Here is a 25,350-nt window from a genome sequence, read left to right on the forward strand (position 1 = left end):
TATGTAAATGTTGTTTAGCAAAACCACACTACACTGTATTGTGTAAACAGAAAAAAATATAGCGCATACCAGAGTGAATAGAAGTGTAACAGCTGCATCTCAGAATGTCATACATCATCAATAAAACATAAAAAAGAAGGAGTCGCGCTAAATGGTTAAAGTGAATACAAATATAAAATGAACACAGTGAGTGAACAGTGCACATATATATAGGACATGAACTGATGTTCTCATACCAGCTCCAACATAAAATAGTCCATACAGTGAAACATTTTAAAAAAGGAAATGAACCAAAAAGCAAAATGGACTAAAAAGAAATAAGACACAATCCCAAATAATGAGTGTCCCGAAAGTGCCGAGAAAAAGGGGGGGGGGGGGAATCCACAAATGCTGTGATGAATAGCAGACAGGAGACCTCCACCAATGGAACACACTGACTCTTACCAGAGATCAATCAATATTCAGCATAAACAACGAAATCCAGCCTCCACTAAGGAACAGGTAAACTCTCATTCAATATACCACCACGATAAGCAGTAATCCTCTCTGATGGCAGCCCAATAAAATGCTGGATGACCTGTCATTTGGTAAAGCACCCTGGATTCGGTGCTGTGTACTGTGTACACCACCAGAAAAGTGGTAGCAACTGCACTAGGGGTGCACGGTATTGTGTACACCACCAGAAGTCTAATAGCAACTATGGGGGCACTGTATTTTGTACTGTTTTCACCACCAGAAAAGTAGTAGCAACTTCACTATGGGTGCACAGTATTGTTTACACCACCAGAAGTCTAATAGCAACTCTGGGTGCACATTATTGTGTACTGTGTACACCACCAGAAAATTAATAGCAACTGCACTAGGTGTGCACTATATTGTGTACTGTGTACACCGCCTAAAGTATATTAGAAAAAGTACACCAAGAATGGCCTGCAGTCAAATATAGGCTACACTGGCTACACTGGATGCAGAAAGTCACATCCTGGTACTTTCAGACAATGCCACAGCAGTGCCTTATGTAAACAAACAAGGGGGCAAAAGAAGTCCATCTCTGAGCCACATCTCCAATCAGATATGCTGGTGGGCAGAAGGGAACCTGCTGTCACTAGGTGAAGTCCATCTAAAAGGAGAAGACAACCAAGTGGCCAGGAGATCTCCCAAGAGGAATGGGTACTACACCCGGAGGTGTTCAAAGAAATTACAGCCCGCTAGGGAGTCCCAAGCATAGATCTGTTTGGTTCTCGGAAGAATGCTAAGGTGAAGTGTTTCTTCTCGCTAAACCAGCAAGACCAACCTCTTGGGATAGACGCTCTCCAGAACCCTTGGAACTTCAAAATGTGCTATGCCTTCCCTCCGGTTCATCTGATTCCACGGGTGCTAAAGAAGTTTCTACAGGAACAGACGAAACTCATACTGATTGCACCATACTGGCCCAAGAGCCTGGTTCTCTCAACTCCTCAGTCTCTCAGCAGAAGAGCCATGGCTTTTACCTCACAGGACAGACCTGATGTGTCAGGGTCCACTAACAGGCCAAAAACAGGAACATTTCAAATGGGCGGCCTGGTTACTGAAGAGGACCTTTTGAGATCAAAAGGACTCTCAGAGAAGGTAGTTGCAACGCTTCTGAGCGCCAGGAAGCCAAACACCAGAGCCATTTACAAAAAGACCTGGAAAAAATTTAACAGTTGGTGCACTGAAAACCAAAGACAGAAAATGGATAGACCGACTATCCTTGAGTTTTTACAGCAAGGCACTGACAAAGGTCTAGCGCTCAGTACACTAAAAGTTCAGATTTCAGCGCTGTCAGTGTATCTGGAAAGGACACTACAAGAGGACCCGACCCGTTGGTCTCTCGTTTTTGCAGGGCGTTGGCGAAATACAAAAAGCCCAAGACACAAAAATGTCCCACATAGGATTTAATCGGTGGTACTTAGGGGATCATCAAACCTCCCTTTGAACCACTGCAAGAAACATCTTTAAGATTATTGGGCTAGATTCAGAAAGCCTGGCGTATTTTTCTGCTGGCGTAACGTATCTCAGATACGTTACGCCACCGTAACTTAGGGTGCAAGTTCCGTATTCATAAAGAACTTGCGCCCTAAGTTACGACGGCGTAGCGTATGAGGTCCGGCGTAAGCCCGCCTAATTCAAATGTGGATGATGTGGGCATGTTTTTTTATTTATTTAGTGTGACCCCACGTATTTGACGCATGCCCAGTTCGTGAAAGAATCCCAGTGCGCATGCTCGAAATTACACCGCAAATCGTCAATGCTTTAGACGTGAACGTAACTTACGTACAGCCCTATTTGCGAACGACTTACGCGAACAACGTAAAATTTTCAAAATTCAACGCAGGAACGACATCCATACTTAACATTGCGTACGCCTCATATAGCAGGGGTAACTTTACACTAGAAAAAGCCTAATGTAAACGACGTAAAAAAATGCGCCGGGCGGACGTACGTTTCTGAATCGGCGTATCTATCTAATTAGCATATTCCTTGCGTAAATCGACGAAAGCGCCACCTAGCGGCCAGCGTAAAGATGCAACTAAGATACGACGGCATAAGAGACTTACGCCAGTCGGATCTTAGCCTAATTTCGGCGTATCTTGCTTTCTGAATACAGAAAGAAGATACGCTGGCGCAGCTTTGAATTTACGCCGGTGTAAATTCTTTCTGAATCTAGCCCTGTTTTTCTCATAGCCATCACAACGGCACGCAGGATAGGAGAAATACAAGCTTTATCGGTTAGAGAACCTATTTTGAAGATCTATGATGATCAAATACTTCTTTAAACAGATATGGGATTTACTCCAAAAGTGACGTCAACTTTTCATAAATCCCAGGATATAGTTTTACCTTCATTTTGCAGTTCACCAAAAAACAGCAAAGAGCAAGAATTAAGTTTCCTGGATGTCAAAAGGTGTCTACTTCAATACTTAGAAGTGACCAATGAATTCAGAAGGTCAGATGCTTTATTTATTTTGTACGCCGGCCAACTGAAGGGCAAACAAGAGTCCAAACAGACAATTGCCAGATGGATCAAGGCAGCTATTCTAGAGTGTTACAGTGTTATGGAAAAAACACCACCAAAAGAACTTAAAGCTCATTCTACAACAGCTTCAGCAGCCTCATGGGCAGAAAGGGCAGGATCCACTCCAGAACAAATATGCAAAGCTGCAACCTGGTCAAGATTCTCGACCTTCGTTCAGCATTACAGACTGGATCTGATTTCCAGCCAGGACCAGGCTTTTGGTAGTCCTCCAAGCCTTTGTCCCACCCTAGATCTGGTGAGTTCTTGTTTATCCTCTCAAGGGCTGACTTGGAAGATGACTGGGGGAAAAGCAGAGTTCGTTTTCTTACCGGTAACTCTGTTTCCAGCAGTCTTCCAAGGCAGCACGATCCCACCCTAAAATGTCTAACCTTGTGGGGTTGTGTTGTGTATTCTATATTGTTTCAGACTCCGGCCTTCGGTTCTCGGGGATGACTGACCAGGGACCTGAGGGACCGCCTCTTAAAGGGAGGAAAATTATGGCAATGTGTTTCTTGATTGTGAGGAGGAGCTCCATCTCTCAAGGGCTGCCTTGGAAGACTACTGGAAACAGAGTTACCGGGAAGAAAACTAACTCTGCTTTTCTGTGGCCCGCTCTCAAGTTTTATTGTACAAAAGATATGTAGCGCCTAGTTACTTGCCAGAACCGGTGCTAGGTTAAATTTAGAGGGGGGTCAGAGAGTTAGGTAACTCTGACCATGTTAATTTGTTCAAATTCAGGTCTCTGTCTCAGCTTTGGCTGTGCTGTGGGCTCATTCTGTTGTATCGGCAGGTGGCAGCAGTGGAGCCGAGGATTGAGTGCTCTTACCCAGCAGCCTATCAGGAGGAGTTTACCTCGCTGTGCATGCTGGGGGAGGGTATTTATGAGGCAGACACCATTTTCCTGGGTCTTCTCCTCATGTGTCGCCCACCTTTAGGGTAGCCACTTCACGCCGCCCAGAGCAGACCTTCAGGACCACGTTGGCCCGGAGCAATTGATCTGCCGCTTGGGCACTCAGTAGTCAAAAAATATATATGTGAAAAATTCAGCGCTGGGAAAAAAACCCTGAAATAAATAAACTAATATGCAAGCCAGCACTGAGGATGAATTCATAAAAATTTCCCAAGATGCATAAATAAAGTAAAGAAGTGCGGCGCAAAATGATATGCTAATTAAATAATCAAACATAAAATAAGTGAAAAAATGTAAACTGTGAAACCATAGAAGAGTGAACCAGTGATAAAATGTCCATAAATCCGGAAAAAAGTCCTTAAAAATATATCTCAGTAGTCGACTGGGTCCCATCTAAGAAGGTCCAGGGCTGTTTGTCCTGTTGGAGGAAGCTGTACGGTGGAGAGTCTGCCTGAGGAGTACCAAGAGAGGCTGGTGTTCCAATAGGGGCCTGACCATCCATCTGGGACCAGGGGAACCGGACACTGAGAGGCTGAATGTTGGCCACCTGTCAGTCGGTACCCTAATTTAAAACTACCTGAAGGAGACCCAGGTATCAAGTCTACTAAGGAGGATTATCTCCGCTGTTTCAACCATAAGGAGGGTCTGTGGCAGAGACTTCTTTTCCCAAGTTCCGAGTGACATTCTGGCTGCCAGGTTTGTGAGAGAGGCCTGTCCAGGTGCACTACACCCACTCAGGCTGAAGTGGTGAAAAAGAAAGTATTGTTGGAAGCAGGACTGTTTCCCTAATGCTCTCACCTGAATCTGCTATCTCCACTTTCACTAAACCTCTATTCTTCACCAAGTTTTATTGTTTTTACCCGGCTGGGTAATAAAGAGCACAGAAAAACATTCCGTTACTACAACTTTCACTAAATACCTCTAGACGGCGGAAGAACACGGGGTAACATGCCACCCAATATATATATATATATATATATATATATATATATATATATATATAGCCAAAACTGGTTTAGAGGCACTCATGAGTCTTGCAGAGGAGGGAGCTCAAAAACAGCAGTTTTTTTATTGTCAACGTTTCAATAAAGCTCAGTTCATTTTTCTCAAGGTGTGGACTGATGGATTGAGCTTCAACGAAACATTGACAATCGTAAAACTGCTGTTTTTGATCTTCCTCCTCTGCAATGCAAGACCCGTGAGTGCCTCTAAACCAGTTTTCGATTTAAATGAATCTCTTTGTGGGTGAGCACCTGTGCATTTACTTCAAGTATAGAGTGCAGCGACTACCCTTGGAACTATGTGTGTATGTATGTGTGTGTGTGTATATATATATATATATATATATATATATATACATACAGTACAGACCAAAAGTTTGGACACACCTTCTCATTCAAAGAGTTTTCTTTATTTTCATGACTATGAAAATTGTAGATTCACACTGAAGGCATCAAAACTATGAATTAACACATGTGGAATTATACATAACAAAAAAGTGTGAAACAACTGAAAATATATTTCATATTCTAGGTTCTTCACAGTAGCCACCTTTTGCAGCAGACACATCTCTAGAACTGTTAAGAGGAGACTGTGTGAATCAGGCCTTCATGGTAGAATATCTGCTAGGAAACCACTGCTAAAGAAAGGCAACAAGCAGAAGAGACTTGTTTGGGCTAAAGAACACAAGGAATGGACATTAGACCAGTGGAAATCTGTGCTTTGGTCTGATGAGTCCAAACTTAAGATCTTTGGTTCCAACCCCCGTGTCTAACCCCCGTGTCTTTGTGCGACGCAGAAAAGGTGAACAGATGGACTCTACATGCCTGGTTCTCACCGTGAAGCATGGAGGAGGAGGTGTGATGGTGTTGGGGTGCTTTGCTGGTGACACTGTTGGGGATTTATTCAAAATTGAAGGCATACTGAACCAGCATGGCTACCACAGCATCTTGCAGCGGCATGCTATTCCATCCGGTTTGCGTTTAGTTGGACCATCATTTATTTTTCAACAGGACAATGACCCCAAACACACCTCCAGGCTGTGTAAGGGCTATTTGACTAAGAAGGAGAGTGATGGGGTGCTGCGCCAGGTGACTACCTCTTGAAGCTCATCAAGAGAATGCCAAGAGTGTGCCAAGCAGTAATCAAAGCAAAAGGTGGCTACTTTGAAGAACCTAGAATATGAAATATATTTTCAGTTGTTTCACACTTTTTTGTTATGTATAATTCCACATGTTTTAATTCATAGTTTTGATGCCTTCAGTGTGAATCTACAATTTTCATAGTCATGAAAATAAAGAAAACTCTTTGAATGAGAAGGTGTGTCTAAACTTTTGGTCTGTACTGTATATATATATATATATATATATATATATATATATATATATATATATATATATATATATATATATATATATATATACAGGGCTGATCCTAGGGTCACAGGCGCCTGGGTGCAGAAATATTTCTGGCGCCCCCACATGGGTGTGGTCATTTTACGAACTCTTTACAAATGTTTCTATGGCAACGACTCAACCACAGAAATTCTTCCCCACAAAGTCTTCATTACACTGGGATCCTTACATGATCTCTTAACAACAAACAAAATACAGGAAGAGAAGCAGAGTACTTTATTGGGACCTGTAGGGGGGCCTCTCTGATGGACACAGAGAGGGCTTCTGTTAGAGAGTCTGTTAGAAAGACCCCCAGATATACTACATACATGATAAAGGAGATGGTCAGAGACTGCAGACATAATACAGGAAATGTTCAGAGACTGCAGACATAGTACAGGAGACAGTCAGAGACTGCAGACATGGTACAGGAGATGATCAGAGACTGCAGGCATGATATAGGAGATTATCAGAGACTGCAGTCATGATATAGGAGATGATCAGAGACTGCAGACATGATATAGCAGATGGTCAGAGACTGCAGACATGATATAGGAGATGATCAGAGACTGCAGACATAGTACAAGAGATGGTCAGAGACTGCAGACAGAGTACAGGAGATGGTCAGAGACTGCAGACAATAGTACAGAAGATGGTCCATTAGACTCCTTTCACACTGGAGGGGTTTTTCAGGTGCTTTAGCATTAAAAATAGCACCTGAAAAAAGCCTCATTTGCAATCCCAGTGTGAGAGCCTGAGTGCAAGTAGCTTCTTCGAGGCACTTTTCTGTGTGTATACACATCGGCGCTCCCACCTCTGCAGGTGCATGTACACTTGTTGTGCTGGAAGTAGTTTAATTGGTTTTAAAAAATTGCATGCTTTCATTTTTTGAAGATAATATTTGTGTTTGCTTGGGTTCTCCCTATGTATGCATGGGTTTCCTTCAGGTTCTTAGCTTTACTTCCATTTTTCTACATGCCATCTTGAAAAAATATCACGTGAAAAGAGGTTGGAGCAAACCTTTCAAGGTTAAGGACCTGAAGTTGAACTCATGGCAGGACAGTGATATATAGAAGGCATTCACTAGCCTAGTATATGCTCAAATCACTTCTACATTTAGTGGAGAGGCCAGTATAAGAATTAAAATAAACTCATCATTGTTACTGCAGTAGAAAGCTTGTCGTAACCCCTTTTACTGCCATATCATATTCTAAATGTAATTGACTAACCTAGAAGCGGTACAACCTAAATTTGTAAAATTATGTTTAGAACAGGTTTTGGCAATCAATAGGTTAAATGCGAGGTCGCATACATTGTTACAATGCCTAAGATCTGCCAAAAATTTAGAAACATGGGGGTATTCATATTATAATGGCAAGAAAATGGGTGCACATGGCATAAGCCACATCAAAAAAGCAGATAGACCTGTTTCAAATCTTTCTGCACCACCCGCACTAGTTCACTAGTTTTCACTATAGAAAACTGTTGCAGAGCTCCACCAGAATGGATCAGGCTTACTAAGCCATCTGTTGTTAAAGTGCCTAACAGCTCACACACACCACTCTCTACTTGTACAGTGAACACTTTACATGGGCAGAGCCTACATATACACACAGGGAAAGCTCCTTTCCATGTCTGTGTGCTTTGCTGTTAACCTTGGCAAATGCAGGATTAGCCACCTTCCTCCTAATTCTGTTGCTAGCTTATTTTATGTAAGGCTGCACTGAAATAAATGAGGCTTAGCCCTCAATGGAAATACTCTTTTGATTGCTGTTAGCTAACCTGGTGCTGCCCATCTTCCTATTTAACCACTTAAGCCCCGGACCAATATGCTGCTAAATGCCCAGAGGCGTTTTTACAATTTGGCACTGAGTCGCTTTAACAGACAATTGCGCGGTCGTGCGACGTGGCTCCCAAACAAAATTTGCCTCCTTTTCTTCCCACAAATAGAGCTTTCTTTTGATGGTATTTGATTGCCTCTGCGATTTTTATTTTTTGCGCTATAAACAAAAATAGAGCGATCAGTACATATATGATCACTCTAATGGTAGTTCCTCATGGGAACAATGGGAACATAAATAAAGTAACAAATGCAATAAAAAAGTTCTCGTGAGAGATAAAGTCCAATGGTTGTAAACACAAAGTCCATATATCTGTAGACACCACGTGCAAAATGAGGGAACTTGATTAGAATCCCATCGAGACAAATTGTGTCGTGAGTGATCACCGCCACCAGTGGTAGTAAATGGAGGCTTACCGAAGATGGTGGACCTGAAATGACGTACGTCAATCAAGTCATAACAAGCTTCAAGTACCAGACAGGGTACACAAAGTAGCAATCACCAAGAAACTTGCTAGAAGTAATCAATCAGTGTATGATCATAAATGGATAACCTTGGATCTTTGCAGCTCAGCAAGGGGTTAAATAGTTGAAAGAAAATGGAAAGAGAAGGGCCACATAGTGTAAACCGGTATAAAACTGGGTATTTATTGTAAAAAGATAGCAAGTGCACTCACATGTATCTGGATAAAACTCGCATATTCTATAGTATGAGGCGGCAGTGGAGGCGACCCGACGGCGTTTCGTGTTATTCACACATCATCTGGGGTGTCTCTCCACTAAAGCCTCAGTGTATATATAATGATCATAAACCTCATACCTCCAATCAGAAGAATTGTGGCATCCCATCCACCTGTGTGCAACAATCAGGATCCATTACTTCCTGGTATAGGAGATGGCAAATAAGCGTGTGTTCCAAGCCTCAATATCAAAACCTATGGAAATCCACATGGAAGACCTGACAGGAAGTGATCCGTCAGACCAATCCCGATCACGTGACATTGGTAACCCGGATGTTTGCTAGTAGACCGATGGCCAATAGCCGTGCGTTCTAAAGCAGCTGGGCATGCACAGACCGCGTCATTAGACATCGGGACACAATGTGTTCCGTGTCATGACGCCAAAGTCACGTGTAGGCGGAATATGTGTGGGTTATAAATTAATATATGGGCGAGCTGACTGCTTAGTATGACGCCACAGCCATGCGTCATGCGTTCCAGGCGCACGACGCATGCGCAACGTGCGTTCCAGGCGCGCACCAGCTACGCGCATTCCAAGCGTGCAACGTGCGTTCCAGGCGCGCAATGTGCGTTCCAGGCGCGCAACAGCTGCGTCAGTAGACGCTGATCAAACAAGCCAACCCCGATGTCAATCAGGAATAATACATGACATCAAATATGTTGAACAGGAATGATTGGTGGGATGACGGTATTTTATAAAAAAACAGGGGAAATGCAGATGACTGCCAGATGCCTCCAGCAATTATAGCAAAAATAGAAATTAAAAATTAAAAATTAAATGGACCCAATTATGAATCCGGATAAAACGGCCATACCTATATATATCCAAAAAACATGTGTTAAGTGTAATTGGATACGAAAAAAAACCTCTTAATACGTGATTATGTACAGAAGACATAAAAACATATTTGGATATAACACAGAAGTATTAAAGCAACAGTCTAGTCAAAAAACAATGTGAAAAGTGTGATCATGAGTATTGCACACAGGTAAGAGGAGCTACCATTCACAACAAAGTCACAAAGTCAATTGAGATCTACTTAAAATGATTTAAATGCACATTTGAAGAAAGAAAAAAATGAAAATAAAATAAAAATGAAAATAAAAATAGAAATAAAAATAAATAAAATAATGAATAAATGAATAGAACAAAATAATTCCTACGACTGATTAATAAAAGCGTTGATGTCCCACTCTACATTCAAGCCAAGTGGGACATGCGTTTGGAGCTCAAAAATCCAGTAAACTTCAAGGCGCGATACCCCTCTGGTCATGGCACCACCTCTCCAAGGGGGCGTGTACTTGTCAATGATGGTGAATTGTGTCCCACTGGGGTCTCTGTGGTGAAACTGTTTGTAATGCCGGGGTACTGGATGTTTAGTATCACCCCCTTTAATTAGGGCAATATGTTCTCCCACCCTTATTGCGAATGTGCGGATGGTACGTCCCACATATTGTTTTCCGCAAGGGCAAGTGATTAAATATACAATATGCTTAGTATCGCATGTGCAAAAAGGTCTGATGTTATACTGTTTGGATGTAACTGTGGATGCAAATTGGGTGATTTTGCGTTTACCCAACGCATTATGCTGGCATACTATGCACCTCTTGCAGGGATAGAAGCCAATCATGTTATGAAAAAACGAGGTTTTTATGGGTGGATTGATTATGTTAGAGGCGACAAGGCTCTGTAAAGAGCGGGACGCCCCTAAATATCACTTTTGCCTGTTCAGGCAAAACTGGACCCAAAACATTGTCTCCTCTCAGGACATTCCAATGTTTATTGATTATGGTTTTGACCTGTCTGTACTGTGTTGAAAAAGAAGTGAGCATTGCAAATTTAAAAGCACTATCTGGTTCGCGTTTGGGTTTAACTGATACCAATGATTTTCTACTTAATGATAGAACGCGTTGGATTTCACAGTCAACGTCAACAACGGGATATCCCTTATCCACAAACCGTGTTTTTAAAAGGTCTGCCTGTGCTAGGTAAGTGTCGTTATCGCTACAATTCCTGCGTAATCGGAGGAACTGGCTACGAGGTACAGAGCGTAGCCAGGAGGGATGATGACAACTTCCCATAGGGATATACCCATTCCGATCGGTGGATTTGAAATAAGTCTTAAACTTAAACTGACAGTCGACAATAGATATTTCCAAATCTAGAAAGTGTACTTTACTGGTGCTATGCTCATAGGTCAAAGAAATACCACGATCATTGGAATTCAGAACTCCAAAGAACTCTATCAAAGATTCCGGAGTGCCTTTCCATAGGAGGAGGATGTCGTCTATATATCTCGCCCAAACGACCAAGGATGGGTCACTAAGGGCATAGATGACATCCTCCTCCCATTTAGCCATAAACAAGTTCGCCAAACTAGGAGCGAACTTAGCGCCCATGGCTACTCCCCGTTTTTGCAAATAATATTTGTCATTAAACCAAAAATAATTTTTACTAGTGGCAAACTCTAATAGTTCGATCAAATAGTCACACTGGAATGGGGCCAATGAATGTTCTTTGTCCAGATAATGCTGGACCGCATTGATTCCTAATCCATGTGGTATGTTGGTATACAATGAGGCTACATCTGCAGTGGCCATGATGTAGCCATCCTGTAGCTCCAGATTCTCGAGTAGGCGGATAGTGTCGCCCGTATCCTTCAAATATGATGGTGTTTTCCTTACGAGAGGCTGGAGATAATGATCGATGTACCGACCTATACGTGAGGTAACGGAGTCGATACCACGTTGCGCGCACGTTGCGCGCTTGGAATGTGCGTAGCTGGTGCGCGCCTGGAACGCACGTTGCGCATGCGTCGTGCGCCTGGAACGCATGACGCATGGCTGTGGCGTCATACTAAGCAGTCAGCTCGCCCATATATTAATTTATAACCCACACATATTCCGCCTACACGTGACTTTGGCGTCATGACACGGAACACATTGTGTCCCGATGTCTAATGACGCGGTCTGTGCATGCCCAGACGCTTTAGAACGCACGGCTATTGGCCATCGGTCTACTAGCAAACATCCGGGTTACCAATGTCACGTGATCGGGATTGGTCTGACGGATCACTTCCTGTCAGGTCTTCCATATGGATTTCCATAGGGTTTTGATATTGAGGCTTGGAACACATGGATCACTTCCTGTCAGGTCTTGGTCTGACGGATCACTTCCTGTCAGGTCTTCCATGTGGATTTCCATAGGGTTTTGATATTGAGGCCTGGAACACACGGATCACTTCCTGTCAGGTCTTCCATGTGGATTTCCATAGGTTTTGATATTGAGGCTTGGAACACACGCTTATTTGCCATCTCCTATACCAGGAAGTAATGGATCCTGATTGTTGCACACAGGTGGATGGGATGCCACAATTCTTCTGATTGGAGGTATGAGGTTTATGATCATTATATATACACTGAGGCTTTAGTGGAGAGACACCCCAGATGATGTGTGAATAACACGAAACGCCGTCGGGTCGCCTCCACTGCCGCCTCATACTATAGAATATGCGAGTTTTATCCAGATACATGTGAGTGCACTTGCTATCTTTTTACAATAAATACCCAGTTTTATACCGGTTTACACTATGTGGCCCTTCTCTTTCCATTTTCTTTCAACTATGTAACCCCTTGCTGAGCTGCAAAGATCCAAGGTTATCCATTTATGATCATACACTGATTGATTACTTCTAGCAAGTTTCTTGGTGATTGCTACTTTGTGTACCCTGTCTGGTACTTGAAGCTTGTTATGACTTGATTGACGTACGTCATTTCAGGTCCACCATCTTCGGTAAGCCTCCATTTACTACCACTGGTGGCGGTGATCACTCACTACACAATTTGTCTCGATGGGATTCTAATCAAGTTCCCTCATTTTGCACGTGGTGTCTACAGATATATGGACTTTGTGTTTACAACCATTGGACTTTATCTTTCACGAGAACTTTTTTATTGCATTTGTTACTTTATTTATGTTCCCATTGTTCCCATGAGGAACTACCATTATAGATATTAATTTGCCATAGCGCTACACAATTTTGTTTCTGTTTGTTCCAGCTAATGTGTCTTTGTTAGCAGTGTGAGCAGCTGGTCTTATTAATTAGTGTGTTTTAAGCAGCGCAGTATAATCACCCTTTTTTCATATATGATCACTGCATTCAGTGACAGTGTGACAGGGGGGTGGGGGGTCGATTGGAAGGGGTTAAATGTGCCTGTGTGTGGTGTCAGTTTAGTGTTAGATGCGACTCTTCTCTCATCTCAGCGGTTTGAAAATACCGCCGAGATGAGAGCTGCATCACTTCCTCTGCCTATGTTTACATTTTACAGGCAGAGGAAGTGACACGGCGGCGGCTCACAGGGTTGGCTGGAAGCGATCACGAGGGGACGGACAGAAACGAACAGCCGTCCCCTCGAGTCGGATCGATCCCGGAGGTAAGCCGCCCGCTGCACGCAGCGGAGGGGGTCCCGATCGGACCCCCGACCCGCTAGAAGGCAGGGACGTATATATACGCCCATCTGCCTGTACGTGCCATTCTGTGGACGTAAATAGTCGTGCGGCGGGCGTTAAGTGGTTAAAGGTTAACATGTTATTAAAGTACACACTATGGGCCAGATTCAGAAACAAATGCCTATCTTTAGGCGGGCGTAGCGTATCTCATATACGCTACGCCGCCGTAACTTTGAGAGGCAAGTCCCGTATTCAGAAAGAACTTGCGCCCGAAGTTACGGCGGCGTAGCGTAAATGGGCCGGTGTAAGCCCGCCTAATTCAAAATAGGCTGGTAGGGGCTGTGTTGTATGCTAATTAATCGCGACCCCACGTAATTGACGCTACTAACGAACAGCGCATGCTTCGTCCGTGAAAGTATCCCAGTGCGCATGCTCCAAATTACACCGCAAATAGTCAATGCTTTAGACGTGAATGTAACTTACGCACAGCCCTATTCGCGTACGACTTACGCAAACGACGCAAAATTCGACGCTGGCCCGACGTCCATACTTAACATTGGCTACGCCTCATATAGCAGGGGTAACTTTACGCCGGAAAAAGCCTTACGTAAACGACGTAAATTAATGTACCGGGCGGACGTACGTTTCTGAATTGGCGTATCTAGCTCATTTGCATATTCTGCGAGTAAATCTACGGAAGCGCCCCTAGCGGCCAGCGTAAATATGCACTCTAAGATACGATGGCATAGGAGACTTGCGCCGCTCGTATCTAGGCAACAGTGAGGCGTATCTTAATCAATGAATCAGTCGCCGAGATGCGACGGACCTCATTCGAAGTTACGACGGCGTATCTGGAGATACGTCGACGTAACTCCTTTCTGAATCTGGCCCTATATATTTAACACATATATACTGTTGAATTATGGTTGTAATATTTTTTTTCTATTTTGTTTAAAAGTGGTGGAAGAAAGATGTCTATGACACATTATCAAACACCCCAGTGACACAACCTTCAAACCTTCAAAACTTCAAACCTTCAAAACTTCAACTGGAAATAAACCGCATTTTTGATCAAATAAATCAGACATTTCCTAAAACTACTGTTCAAATAAAAGAAAAAACAACCAGTGCTAAAAACAGTAAAGTCTTCCTAAGGAATCCAAAGAGCAGCTACTGTGTTGGAGACCATTTAATAGTACAAGTTGAAATGTTTGACTACAATGGAAACAAGAAGACATATGGAGGAGACTATCTGAGGGCAAGAATGTTTACACCAGAGCTTGGAGCAGGATCTTCTGGTAAAATTGAGGATTTTCAAAATGGGACTTATCTGTATATATGTCCATTTTACATTATTTTGGGAAGGTAATATAACTATTTCTATATTTCTCATGCACTCAAGTGAAGCATCATCAGCTCTTTGGAGGTTTCGAAACCAATGGCATGGATATGTAGACCATTTGGGCAAATTTACAAGACATCAAGAAGTACAAGAGGCAGAATGTGGATTTGAACTCAACAAAACAGAAGAGCTTTGTGAATATAAAGACCAGAGAGATGAAGAATATTTTTACTGTGTCAAACCACAGAATTTTAATTGTGAATCCCTTACTGATATGAAGAGCTGGTGGAGACATGACAAGACTCTATGCAATGAGTTTGAGCATAGTTTATTTGATGCGTAAGTGAAGTATGCACTCTTCATGGGATTAATAAAGTGTGATTCAGGCTAGGTTCACACTGCTGCGAATTCAAAATCGCGGTAAAATCGCAATTTTACCGTGATTTCGCGGGTGCGATTTTGCCGCGATTTCGGCCGCGATTTAAGAGACATATGTGCAGGGTTCAATGTAAATCGCAAAAAGTAGTACAGGAACTACTTTTTGAAATCGGTGCAGCGCCGCAGATGCGGTGTCGCACCGATTAGGACAGTGCCATTGCCGACAATTGCCAGCAAATGCCGCCGATTTGAGATGCGATTTGACATGTCAAATCGCATCTCAAATCGTACCCAGTGTGAACCTGGGCTTAGCCAACTTTTTTTAAATTTAGGATAAGGGCCCTTTCACACATACGGACCGTATGTCCGCATTTTCATCCGTCCGTTGCGGAAGAAAATGGGACATACATGGGTCCCTATGTGATTACGGGTGTCAGCGGATGACCATCCGCTGACACCCGTAATTGTCTGCCTCCGCAAATATCCGCATTTGCGGACAGAAGAAAATCCTATTTTTCTTCCATCTGCCGGATCGGATGAACACGGACATACGGTCTGTGTTCATCCGATCCCCCACAGTGTGCGGAACCGCCCTGTCAGCTGCCAGCTCAGCGGGGATTTTACGGAGGATCCCCGCTGAGCTTTTGCGGACACACGGAGCGGATCATTACTGATCCGCCCGTGTGAAAGGGCCCTTAGAGTAGGGAAGATTAGAATCCCTGTCAAGTTTGAATAGCTTGCAAATGATCAAAGAAGGGGAATGCCAGTTCCCTGGATAGCAGTCTAAATGTAATGTCTTATTTGACACAATACAATATTCTGTAACAGCCACCCACAGCTTTTTTAGGGATTATCTGGAAGACCACCTTAAAGGGGTTGTAAAGGTACAATTTTTTTCCCTAAATAGCTTCCTTTACCTTAGTGCAGTCCTCCTTCACTTACCTCATCCTTCGATTTTGCATTTAAATGGCCTTATTTCTTCTGAAAAATCCTCACTTCCTGTTCTTCTGTCTGTAACTCCACACAGTAATGCAAGGCTTTCTCCCTGGTGTGGAGTGTCGTGCTCGCCCCCTCCCTTGGACTACCGGAGAGTCAGGACGGTCAGAAGCGGTGCTAATGAAGTGTAACAAGACACCAATTTAAAAAAATAGAAACATTTAATTTATTGATACAGACAAATATAAATAAAGAACCAACTGAAGTCTTTAAATGTATCGAACTTCAACAATGTGAAACGACTTGTTGTAGTTGTAGTTCACTCGACATGTTTCGCTCGCATTTGAGCTTTCTCAAGAGCTTAGAACTAACTACAATATATCAAGAGAAATGAGTATAAGGCCTTGTACACACGAGAGGATTTATCCGCGGAAGGACCGTTTCCGCGGATAAATCCTCTGGCGGATTTTGATCTGATGGTTGTACTAACCATCAGATCAAAATCCGCGAGGAATTCCCTCCGCGGTGACGTGGCGCGCCATCGCCGCGATGATGACGCGGTGACGTGCGCGACGCTGAAATATAAGGGCTTCCACGCATGCGTCGAATCATTATGACGCATGCGAGGGAGGGAATCGGACGGATTGATCCGTTGAGTCTGTACAGACCACCAGATCAATCCGCTGGACTGGATTCCAGCGGATAGACTTCTTAGCATGCTAAGAAATTTTTATCCGCTGGAAATCCATCGGCCCGAAAAATATCCGCGGATAAATCCGTCGTACACACCAGCCGATCTATCCGCTGAAACCGATCCGCGGAGAAATTCCAGCGGATAGATCCTCTCGTGTGTACGGGGCCTAAGACAGATGGTCAATGAATAAGTATATATATATACCAAATATATTGTCAAAATATATAGATGTAACAGGACATATTGAATAAATACAATATACAATGGTTAACAGTTAATGGATTAAACAAAATAACAATTTCAAATCTGATTATGTTTGAGCAGGAGAATAGGCGCAAGGAACTTACCACAACATGCAAATTTTGATTTAAAATCAATGACATCAAGGATGGGGTACTTCAAGACAGAAGAATGCCCATACATGTAGAGCCAAACAATTTATTTCCCAGACGATGTGACACCCAGTCCAGGAACCATAATCGAAAAAAAGCCAATAATGGTATTTTATAATGGAGTTTGAAGTTTAAGGATTTACTTAAAACTAAATTACGCTAAAAAGCTTAGATTAATAGCCTCTGTACCTTTAAGGGTTGGCCAAATATAATCAGGTGATTTGAAAAATAAAATAAGTCCTGATTGATTGTAAAGGGCTTCATTCAAAAACACGGCCTCTGTGTTCCCTTAGTGAGAATTTTCAAACAGAGGGAGATCTCAATTCTATAGAGAAAAAGAGGGGAAAAAGTTTGTCCAATGGGAACATAGATTAGGATTGTCCACATAAATTGAATCAATTATTAGGAGACATTATCTCCTTGGTGGAGGATCAGTACATACCTTGGAAAGATTAAAGAGATGAGAGTGTCCTGAAGTGTAGCGGCGTGCTGCTCGCTTTGATTCAGAGGTGGTGCCTGACATAGCGACTGGGACTGCCGTGCTTTAAATAGCACACTGCGGCTGACGTCAGCAATGACGTCGCCGTAGCGGGGACACGTGACTCGCCGCGTCATCCCGCGATCCTCCCACTGTCACAGGTGTCTACCAATAGAATCACTGACAGATGACGCATGCGCACAAGGCGATGCATCGCCTGTCCATTCTATACCAGCGTGTCAGGAGGTGCGTGCCGCCATGTTGGATGTGGGATAAATTCCCACAACGGCAGCAAAGTGCACTAAATGGTTGCTAACTGGATGGTGATTTAGCAACTGCACAAAGGAGGGGACAAATGGATCAGGACTTGGGCAAAGAATGACATGGGGAGTATTAAAGATAAGGACCACTCGCATGAACACTGACCTGACCATTTCAGATCTCAAGCGTGCGGTCCTTTGTGTCCCTATGGTTCAAAAAATGGACAGAGCGAAAACAAACACATCTAAAGGAAAATAAGGCTCTTACCTGTCAATTAGTAGGTGGTAAATAAGGGGAGAAAAATTAGCAATGATTTCCTGTATAAAGGAAAAAAGATTAATAATAAGAATAGTATAGTGTAGATTGTTGAATTGAATAATTAGTAAATAATTCTTAATATATATATAATGTTATAATCATGGTAAGTCATGAGGGGAAAGGGAATTGCGCCATCTGCTGCCACATAAGGAAATTGTTAGCTCCATGAACTAGTGATATTCTAGTTTGTATACAGTGCATAATGTTCATGTTAGAAAGAAACAAAGTTTTAGTAAATCAAAAAAGTACACAACAGCATTAATTTTGGAAAAAATAGACAACAAGAAAAACAACATTAATGTTGCAATGAAATGATAAATAATTAATTCATAAAAAAGGTTTGAAACTAAAGGCTTCATTTAAACCTGGGGGTTGTAGGGCAGATAGGGAATGAATCCATTTTGCCTCACGTTGAAGCAGTGTTCTGTCAAAATCACCACCTCTTTCTCCAGGAGGGACATGTTCCAAGGCAAAAAATTTCATTTTGTGACTGTCAAAATTGTGATGAATGCCTATGTGAAGACTGATGGGACTTTCCATCTTTTTTTTGGCAATTAAACTTACCGTATTTATCGCGGTATAACGCGCTCTGGCGTATACCGCGCACCCCCAAAGTGGCCCCCAATCCTGTGGGAAAAAAAGATTTTTTGTTGTTTTGTACTTACAGTTTTGATGTCTTGCGCGGCGTCCATCTGCGGCCTCGTCGGGTCCGGCGTCCTTCTGCGGCCTCGTCGGGTGTCCTCTTCGGCGGGTCCGGCGTCCGTCTTCGGCGGGTCGGGCGTCCATCTTCGGCGGATCCGGTGTCCATCTTCGGCGGGTCCGGTATCCATCTTCGGCGGGTCCGGCGTCCTTCGGCGGCGTCCTCCCGCTCGTTTCCCGCCACGACTTTGAATACTGCGCCCGCATATAGCGAGCGCAGTACACTCGTGAATCTTCGGGCAGGCTCGGGCGCCTCTCGCACTGACGTCCTGTACGCTCAGGACGTCAGGACGTCAGTACGAGAGGCGCCGAGACTGGCCGAAGATTCACGAGTGTACTGCGCTCGCTATATGCGGGCGCAGTATTCAAACTCATGGCGGGAAAGCGGGTATCGGCGTATATCGCGCACCTACGATTTTGCCCTGATTTTCAGGGCAAAATAGTGCGCGGTATACGCCGATAAATACGGTACATGGTCCCGTATTCTGTGGAAAAAGGGACGTTTGGTTTTGCCTATATAAAATGATCCACAATCACATTGCATGATGTAGACGATTCCTATAGACTGACAAGCCACTGAGAATGGTGGTTTGTGGATGCGTCCACTAGGAAGCATCATTGAGGTGGCCGAGTAGATATATCCACAGAAGGGACAATTGTGGCACGGTCTGGTACCACCTGGTCCCTTCTTGGAAAGAATAATGGGACAGTGATGACTATGGACAAGTTTGTCACGCAATGACTGAGATCTTTTGAATGTGATTTCAGGGAAGGCTTTGAGATGTTTAGAGACTGCATCATCACTTTGAAGGAGGTACCAGTATTTCTGCAAGATCCCCCTCAATTGTTGATGATGCTGTCTTTCTTGACTTTCGTATCGTAAAGAAGTGATTCACGATCATGCTGCTTAGCCCGTGAATAGGCCTTCTTTAGACAATTATTGCCATAGCCACGTTCGCGAAACTGTGACTGCAAATCTTTGGCTTCAATTTCGAAATTGAGGTCATCGCTATTGGCCGTACGGTATACTAGATATTAATGATTTTGGGTGTGAGCTGTCGGCATGTAGCAACGAGTTGCCTGCAAGGGGCCTTCGGAATAGGGAGGTGCCTAGATTGCCATTTCTGTCAACATCAATCTTAAAGCGGTGGTTCCCCCTTAAAAACGACTTTTTCTTATTCCACTGCCCCCCCACATTCCATCACGATTAAGGCTCTTATTATTTTTTTCCTGCTGTACATACCTTAGTACAGCATATTCACCCGTGCATCCGGGTTGCGAGTCCCGCGGGAGTGGGCGTTCCTCACATGCTGTTGATTGACGTTTTGCCCAAAAACGAGCTCCCCCTGTCGCGTAAGCCGCGTCACGGTTGGCGAAAGGAGTCGAACGGCGAGTCGGCGCTATACTGCGCATGCGCATCGCCGTTCGGCTCCTTTCGCCAATCATGACGCGGCTTACGCGATGGGGGGTGAGCTTGTTTTTGGGCAAACCGTCAATCAACAGCATGTGAGGAACGCCCACTCCCGCGGGACTCGCAACCCGGATGCACGGGTGAATATGCTGTACTAAGGTATGTACAGCAGGAAAAAAATAATAAGAGCCTTAATCGTGATGGAATGTGGGGGGGCAGTGGAATAAGAAAAAGTTGTTTTTAAGGGGGAACCACCGCTTTAATGTCAAGAAAATTTAAACTGGTTTGGCTAGTTTCAAAAGTAAAATTTAAATTATAGCTGTTAGTCTTCAGGCTGTCCATGAAATTTAAAAGGTCAGAGTGGGACCCAGTCCATATGAAGAAAATGCCATCTATGAACCTTCTCCATAAAGGTATGTGGTCCATATATGTCTGCATATTTTCCTGGTGGAATAGGATCTTCTCCCAACCCCCCAGGTACAGGTTGGCATAGGTGGGGGCACACTTGGTCCCCATTGCCACACCCTGTACCTTGAGGTAGTGGGAGCCGCTGATGACCTCAATTTCGAAATTGAAGCCAAAGCTTTGCAGTCACGGTTTCGCGAACATGGCTATGACAATAATTGTCTAAAGAAGGCCTATTCACGGGCTAAGCAGCATGATCGTAAATCACTTCTTTACGATACGAAAGTCAAGAAAGACAGCCCCGGAATACGAGTAATCACCCGATTTTCAGGGCATCGTCAACAATTAAGGGGGATCTTGCAGAAATACTGGTACCTCCTTCAAAGTGATGATGCAGTCTCTAAACATCTCAAAGCCTTCCCTGAAATGACATTCAAAATATCTCAGTCATTGCATGACAAACTTGTCCATAGTCATCACTGTCCCATTAACCTTTCCAAGAAGGGACCAGGTGGTACCATACTGTGCCACAATTGTCCCTTCTGTGGATATATCTACTCGGCCACCTCAATGATGCTTCCGAGTGGACGCATCCACAAACCACCATTCTCAGTGACTTGTCAGTCTATAGGAATCGTCTACATCATGCAATGTGATTGTGGATCATTTTATATAGGCAAAACCAAACGTCCCTTTTTCCACAGAATACGGGACCATGTAAGTTTAATTGCCAAAAAAAAGATGGAAAGTCCCATCAGTCTTCACATAGGCATTCATCACAATTTTGACAGTCACAAAATGAAAATTTTTGCCTTGGAACATGTCCCTCCTGTGTAAAGAGGTGGTGATTTTCCTTTAGATGTGTTTGTTTTCGCTCTGTCCGTTTTTTGAACCATAGGGACACAAAGGACCGCACGCTTGAGATCTGAAATGGTCAGGTCAGTGTTCATGCGAGTGGTCCTTATCTTTTATACTGTCCAAGTCCTGATCCATTTGTCCCCTCCTTTGTGCAGTTGCTAAATCACCATCCATTTAGCAACCATTTAGTGCACTTTGCTGCCGTTGTGGGAATTTATCCCACATCCAACATGGCGGCGCGCGCCTCCTGATGCGCTGGTATAGAATGGACAGGCGATGCATCGCCTTGTGCGCATGCGTCGTCTGTCGGCGATTCTATTGGTAGACACCTGTGACAGTGGGAGGATCGCGGGATGACGCGGCGAGTCACGTGTCCCCGCTACGGCGACGTCGTTGCTGACGTCAGCCGCAGTGTGCTATTTTAAGCACGGCAGTCCCAGTCGCTATGTCAGGCACCACCTCTGAATCAAAGCGAGCAGCACGCCGCTACACTTCAGGACACTCTCATCTCTTTAATCTTTCCAAGGTATGTACTGATCCTCCACCAAGGAGATAATGTCTCCTAATAATTGATTCCATTTATGTAGACAATCCTAATCTATGTTCCCATTGGACAAACTTTTTCTCTATAGAATTGAGATCTTTCCTATTGCATGATGTCTTCTGGGATCCCTCTGTTTGAAAATTCTCACTAAGGCAGTGTTTCTCAATTCCAGTCCTCAGGCCCCCCCAACAGGTCAGGTTTTCAGGATTTCCCTCAGATGAAAAGGCTGTGGTGATTACTAAGGCAGTGAAACTGATCAAATCACCTGTGCAAAATAATGGAAATCCTGAAAACCTGACCTGTTGGGGGGGCCTGAGGACTGGAATTGAGAAACACTGCACTAAGGGAACACAGAGGCCGTGTTTTTGAATGAAGCCATTTACAATCAATCACAACTTATTTTATTTTTCAAATCACCTGATTATATTTGGCCAACCCTTAAAGGTACAGCAGCTATTAATCTAAGCTTTTTAGCGTAGTTTAGTTTTAAGTAAATCCTTAAACTTCAAACTCCATTATAAAATACCATTATTGGCTTATTTTCGATTATGGTTCTTGGACAGAGTGTCACATCGTCTGGGAAATAAATTGTTTGGCTCTACATGTATGGGTATTCTTCTATCTTGAAGTACCCCATCCTTGATGTCATTGATTTTAAATCAAATTTTGCATGTTGTGGTAAGTTCCTTGCGCCTATTCTCCTGCTCAAACATAATCAGATTTGAAATTGTTATTTTGTTTAATCCATTAACTGTTAACCATTGTATATTGTATTTATTCAATATGTCCTGCTACATCTATTTATTTTGACAATATATTTGGTATATATATATATATATATACTTTTTCATTGACCATCTGTCTTATACTCATTTCTCTTGAAATATTGTAGTTAGTTCTAAGCTCGTGAGGAAGCTCAAATGCAAGCGAAACATGTCGAGTGAACTACAACTACAACGAGTCGTTTCACATTGTTGAAGTTCGATACATTTAAAGACTTCAGTTGGTTCTTTAATTATATTTGTCTGTATCAATAAATAAAACATTTAGATTTTTTTAAATTGGTGTCTTGTTACACTTCATTAGCACCGCTTCATAGTCCCAGGGTTCCTAGGTACCCATTCCCTCTCCTTTTTTCTCCATTGAAGTCAATGGAAAACGAAAATAATTTGTTCCGCATCGACTTCAATGGCATGCAATACTGCATGCAGCCAGAGGTGGGGGGGCTAAGGAGAGCCTCGGGAGCACATGGAAAGGCCCGAGGACAGCTTGGCTGACCTCGGCAAACCTCGCAAAGGCTCGGGAACGGTGTATTTCCAAGTCTTTCCAAATGGCTCTGAACAGCGCCGATTGGCTTTGATCGGCACTGTTTGACTCCGCTGGCTCTCGCCCCCCCCCTCAGGCCAAACATGGCACTGCATACCGCTGTGGCTTGAATCCTGCTTGTTTTGTGAGACAACACTCGCAAACCGAGTCAGGATTTTTAAGAATACAGTGCTCGTATTGCGAAACACTAGTTAACAGCGTTACTCGCAATCTGAGGTTCCACTGTATTTGCATATGTATTTTTGTTTTGTTATCTTAAAGTGTATCTCAAACCATGTTTTTTATTTTATAGTTTTGGGTAGAGTGGGGAAGGATTAGAACTTCATCACTGTTCTTGCAATGTGATAGACATATTTTATTAGCATAAATATATATACCGTATTTATCGGCGTATACCGCACACTTTTTTGCCCTGAAAATCATGGCAAAATCGTGGGTGCGCGATATACGCCGATACCCGCGCCGTGTTTGAATGCCTGCGCTGACATATACCGAGCGCAGTACACTCGGGTACATTCGTCCAGGCTCGGCTTCGCTCGTAGTCACGCTCTGTGACGTTTATGCGTGAGAAGCCGAGCCTGGCCGAATATACCCGAGTGTACTGCGCTCGGTATACGTCGTTGGAAGCTTCAAACTGAGCGCGGGAAGCGAGGATTCGACATGAAGACAGCGCGGGAGAAGCCAGGAGGACACCACCGAGGCCGCAGATGGACGCCGGACGGGACGAGGCTGCCAATGGACGCCGGGCAAGACACCAAAACTGTAAGTAGTAAAATGTACTAAAATGTTTTTTTTACAGGATTTTAGGGTCAAAATTAGGGGTGCGCGCTATACGCCGGAGCGCGCAATACCCCGATAAATACGGTATATTTTTTTATAATGTTCAGTGCTTCAGAAGTCTAGAGATCATGTTTAAGCTAAAAGTATTTGCAAGTATAGAATACAAATAAATACAAATTAAATGTTTTTATTGTTAATTTATCTACCAATAACTTTTGATGTTGATTTTAAGGTCTAACATCAGAGTTGAACTTCCAAAAGATTTTGGGACTATCAATGTGTTATCCTGCAACAACAGTAAGTGTTTTTATTGCAACATGTTTTATTCAATTTGTGATGGTTGCTAAGATGAAAAGTGAACATGCTTATCCATCAATCTTTCTGAAAACAGTAAAGCTTGGATGTAAGTGCCTCCAGGAAATCATGATAAAGGTGAGAGATTTCTAGGACTGTCTTTAGAATTCAGGTTACTTTTATGTATTTCTAAGGCCCCGTACACACGACCGTATCGATCCGCTGGGATTGATCGGCGGATCAGTTGCAGCAGATAGATCCGGTCGTGTGTACGGCCTAGCGAACATTTTCAGGCGGATAAAAATCCAGCCGACGGATTTTCAGCAGATAAAAATTTCTTAGCATGCTAAGAAATCTATCCGCTGGAATCCTGCCCGCCGGACTTATCCGGTCGTCTGTACAGACTCACCGGATAAGTCCGTCCGATCCCATCCCTCGCATGCGTCGTAATGATTCGACGCATGCGTGGAAGTATTTACCTTCCAGGGTCGCGCACGTCGCCACGTCAACGTTGCGGCGGCGGCGCGGCCACGTCACCGCGGATGTATTCCGCGGGGATTTTGATCTGATGGTGTGTACAGCCATCAGATCAAAATCCGCCAGAGGATTTATCCGCTGGAAACAGTCCGGCGGACCGTTTCCAGCGGAAATCCTCTCGTGTGTACAAGGCCTTAGACTTCACAATGTATCAATCAGTGCACAAATCTATCTGCAACATTTCTGGCTCTGACTGTGAAGAGGACATCTGTTCTCAAAAACTTTTGATTTTAAAACCTACGATATATTTATATTTCTGGTGAATTATTGCAGTAGGGTAAACGTTGCACTAACCAGCTGGTTTCTATACGCATTCAACATCAATGC

General features: G+C 43.5%; 1 pseudogene; it reads left to right on the forward strand.

The window, feature by feature from the left end:
• LOC120941072 overlaps positions 1 to 25,350 on the forward strand; it is a 115,637-nt pseudogene that overhangs the window by 27,323 nt on the left and 62,964 nt on the right.

This window comes from Rana temporaria, chromosome 5 (assembly GCF_905171775.1).
Source record: "Rana temporaria chromosome 5, aRanTem1.1, whole genome shotgun sequence".
In the NCBI taxonomy this organism is placed as follows: Eukaryota; Metazoa; Chordata; class Amphibia; order Anura; family Ranidae; genus Rana; species Rana temporaria.